Genomic DNA, 4,560 nt, shown 5'->3' on the forward strand with positions numbered 1-4,560 from the left:
GTTAGAACTCTCATACCAAATTTTAATTCAACCATATTTGAAGTATTGCATTGGATCAATAAGATGCAGTCTTGGAGTTCCAATAAATGTATTTGGTGACCCACATATAGGAGTCACAAAAAGTTAAGCTGTAGAATCTTTCTGTACATAAGACTTCGCGGAACTATTGGACTGAGAAGGCACATTCCTAAGTCTAGAAGTGATAGAAAGTCAGCTAAACTACTACTAAGTTACAAATCAGAAAGATATTGCTTAGCAACTTATATGTCTCCTAGCGTAAGAACACTTTGGCTCCCCTCAACAATTTAATGAGATTATGATAAAAAATGGCTTCAACACTTTTGTCCCAGCTCACCAAAAACTTATGCATGATTTCCTCCCTCTTTATTCACATATCCAAATATAATTATATTCATAGCAATATTTTAATTAATAAACAATACAGAGACCGTCAACAAACAATACGCTACTATTCTTATGCAGTACCAAAATACCTCTTATTGGTTAATATCTTTGAATCATCAAGCTGAAGTAACACTTGGGGGGTCTGTTGAACCTGTAATTTGCTTGGAGCTTAATGGAGTGATGGTTTCTTATATTTGTCTTTCCTACCCATAAATGGTATCGTCACCCCTCTCATGATTGGACTAACATAACCCAACTGGTAAGTCTTGCCTAGAGTTCCTTTGACATCTTTAGATAGATTGAAAAACTTAAATTGTGTTTCTATATGTGCAAAAGCAACATATCCTGGTAACTGATAGTTGTAAACCTTTGTTTTCTCTCACTAATGGGGACTACATTTACATGCTGTAGTCTGGAAACTGTGACCTTCATGCTGTTAAGATCATCTATCCCTTTGACCACCATTGATCTCTCAGCAGTGTTAACACTCTATTCTGCATCTCCATCTGTCGGAACATCAACTGTCTTGTCTCACCATTCCACCGTACAGTAAGAGCATCAAAATTTTCATCCAAGTTTGACACTTTCTTTGCTCCTACAACTAATATATGGGTGTCAAACATGACTGAAAATGTTTGAACCCATGAAAAGTCACACTTCTTTCCCTGTGGTTGTGTACCAATTAGATATGCATTAATTTGGTGGTTGTCATCATAGAGAATAGAAATGTCAGGTTCCCTTGCTCCATGGAAGTAGAACATCATGTTGTCACAGCCCACAAATCTGGGATCATAGCATCGAACACCATAACCATCACACCTAGCTTATGGCCTTTGAACTTCCTGTTATTTTCCAATACCTGATTCATGTGCAATAGAAAATTTCTTAAATTGGTATCTTTCCTTGGATCTTTAGGCTTTTGATAGAGAACACATGTATGCTATCTCAAAAATAGGGTTTCTAGTAGTATTGCCTTCACATATACCTAGTGTAGTGACTTTCCTAATTGTTGTATCCCGATATTTTGACTTAAATATACAACCTACTGTGTCATCGAAGGTTTTAACTATTCCTGCCAAATTATATATGGTTAAAAAATTAAGTTTGAATTTCCACTTAATCTGTTAATCATGTGATGTATGATCGAATTTCAAAACAACAATAAATCAAACCAATCAAAAGACAGATGCGAGCTCCCAATTTTGAGAATGTGAAATAAACAGAAATTCAAGGATGAAATATAGAAAAAAAATACCAGCGCTCTTACTTAGGCCAAGGGTGTCTTAGATAAGTCTTCCACTGAATTCTCCTTTAATACAGAGGAAAGTGAAAGAAAAGTAACTCACATTGATATACAGAGAGAGAGAGGGGGGATTGAAGGTTGCATTTAATACACATTGATACACACATACATATTGGGTACATAGAATTAAAGAAACTTGCATAAATTGCAATGAAAACTGGATTGTGAAAAAGTACAAACCTGAAATGGACAATTTTACCAAATCGACTAAAGGCATCTTGAAGATGATAGATCTGTAACATCCCATGATAAATCTACGTGACTTTTCATATCTCTTTCATCACTAAAATTTAGAATTGATCTTATCATATATAGATAATTCATATTGAAACCCAACATAATCACCAATTTTCAGCTTTAAATATAAGACGACAAAATATACATACTCAAATCAACAACAAAAGAACACTACAGTGAAAACATTTAAAGAAATTACAATAACAATAGATGAGAAAGAAATGGACATTCTAATCAAAATTTGTAATTTTTGATGGCCAAGGGACTCAACGCACTGACTGGTACCTTGAAAATGGACTAAAGAACTCAAATAGAATCTTAACTCTTCAACCAAAACACATTTCCGATATTTAATTATTTATTCGATATCAAATGGGTGTTTGTCGATTTGATTCGAGAAAGCTTGAGAGGCTTATGGATGAAGATCTGGTGGTTCTCAATGGTTGTGGGTGAAGTCTGTTGAAATAGAACTGGAAATGGATGGTGGTACTCGACGGTAATTGATTTCTTCTTATACATCAGTTTTTTGACAATAAAGTTTGTCGATGGAAAAAAAGTGCAATCTTGAATAATAGTTTTCAAAAATTCAATTAATATCTCAATTAATCAGCATATGGACCTACAAGAATAAAAGTATTGCCACCAGGATCAGCAACATTGCAAGAGAGATCACAAAGGTCATCAAGAAGCCAAGCTTTACCAATCACATCCAACTATCAAGAAATAAAGTTAGTGATAAACAAACAACAGTGGTAAAGTTAAGGGAAATAGATCTGCAGAATTCATTTCACGTAATAAAAAGTTTTTCCGGATTATTGTTTTGTCAATCTTAAAAAAACTAACATAAATTCAACTTTCAATCTTACTTATGTCAGATCTCTCATTGTCTTCTATATCTGCAACATTTAACCACGTGACTTGTGCTTTCTAGACAATTCACATATATCATTGACTTGTAGATGCCGTACACAGAACAATATATTTATAGCAGTAGTGTGTAGCATGTGTTATTTAGGAGATGTAAGAAAATCAACTAACTTGTTGACATAAGATTTTTTTTCTTAGAGAAAAGCTGGCTAAGATAAGAATTAAAAAAAACGAATACACATAAAAATCTTCCTATACCAAGTTAAAGATGGCTAAAGATGAAAAGTATCCTATCCTATAAATAAAGTGAGTGACAACATCTAATTGACACATACGTGAAAATTCAGTAGTTCCACACATTTTTCTAGATTTTTCACCATTTAAATTGAAAAAAAGAAATTGCAAAGTAAACTTATAAATGAAAACATTTAAGCATCAATTTTGAGGTTTCCAAATAGGAGCATGAAGCAGGAAGAGATGAAACCCATGAGAAATTTAGGACGAATCATCATAAAATTCTGCTTAGTTCCCGATAAAGCCCAGGACATGCAGATCTGCAAACATTTAGGAATTTAACAATCAATCTGCCAACATTATCTAACCGAAAAAATAATGACTTGATAAATACAGAAAATCCAAATACAAAATTTGACAGAGCAAGATCACATGATTCCCAAAATCTAGTGAATTAGATATGCAAACATAATCAAAATAACAGCTATAGTAAAATTAGCAATTAGATTGTCAAAAGAAAAAAGATTGAAAAGAATAAGAAACCTTTAATTGTGAAGAGTTTAATGGAATGTATGAGGAAACCTTCAATTGTGATTAAGGATTAGAGGTTATTAGAAAGGTCATTTCTTTTCTGCTTCAGACAAAATTACTATGCAGTTATTCCCAAAAAAACATATACTAAGGGAATCTGTATGAAGTTGCATTAGTTTCAAAATCTATATAATTGTTAAAATTTGAATTTTAAAAAAAAAAACTGACAACATTAAACTAACAGTAAAAAATTGAATTTATACAAAAATGTTAAAAGTAAATTAAAAAAAAATAGTAATCAACCAAATTATTTTTTGTCCTAAACTACCAAATGGTACTTGAGTTAATGTTGAGAGTTTGTCCTCTTCTTTTAATAATACATGGATGTTTATGATTTCCCTTTTTAAAATGTTTCCGCTAAGGCCTAATTTTCGCATCAAGAATAAATGCACTCTTGCCATTCATTTTAACTGTCATTTTGGCTCATTCCATAGCTATTACAACAACAACAACAAACCCAGTATATTCCCACATAGTGGGGTCAGGGGAGGGTAAAATGTACGCAGTCCATACCATTACCCCCGAAGGAGTAGAGAGGCTGTTTCCGATAGACCCCCGGCTCAAGACAAAAAATCGTAGACCAACAGTCGTGCAACATGATAAAGAACAGAGAACCAACATCCACAAAAATAAAGTATAATTAACCAAAAGGCAAGCAATATGCTAAAGTAACAAAAGAACCAACATTCACACACACAAAAAAAGTATAATTAACAACCCAAGGACCCCCTCCCCCATAACTGAAACTCCCAACCAAGCTATCCTTAAACCTCCTAACTACGAACTACGACTCGACCACCCACCTTAGCCTTCGAGTTTAATACTCTTCCTCCAAACCTTCATATCTAGGGTCATGTCCTCAGTAAACTGTAACTGTTCCATGTCACGCCTAATTACTCCTCGCAAGTACATTTTTGGTCTAC

At 33.6% G+C, this 4,560-nt stretch overlaps 1 long non-coding RNA gene across 1 annotated transcript; it reads right to left on the reverse strand.

Moving 5' to 3' along the window:
- Positions 1-366: 366 nt before the first annotated feature.
- Positions 367-3,808, reverse strand: LOC107875388. Its single transcript, XR_007044521.1, has 2 exons — positions 3,590-3,808; positions 367-3,366 (listed from the first exon to the last, which is right to left on the reverse strand). It is a non-coding gene; the product is annotated as an uncharacterized LOC107875388 (long non-coding RNA).
- Positions 3,809-4,560: the final 752 nt, after the last annotated feature.

The sequence above is a fragment of the Capsicum annuum genome, chromosome 1 (genome assembly GCF_002878395.1).
Source record: "Capsicum annuum cultivar UCD-10X-F1 chromosome 1, UCD10Xv1.1, whole genome shotgun sequence".
Taxonomy (NCBI): Eukaryota; Viridiplantae; Streptophyta; class Magnoliopsida; order Solanales; family Solanaceae; genus Capsicum; species Capsicum annuum.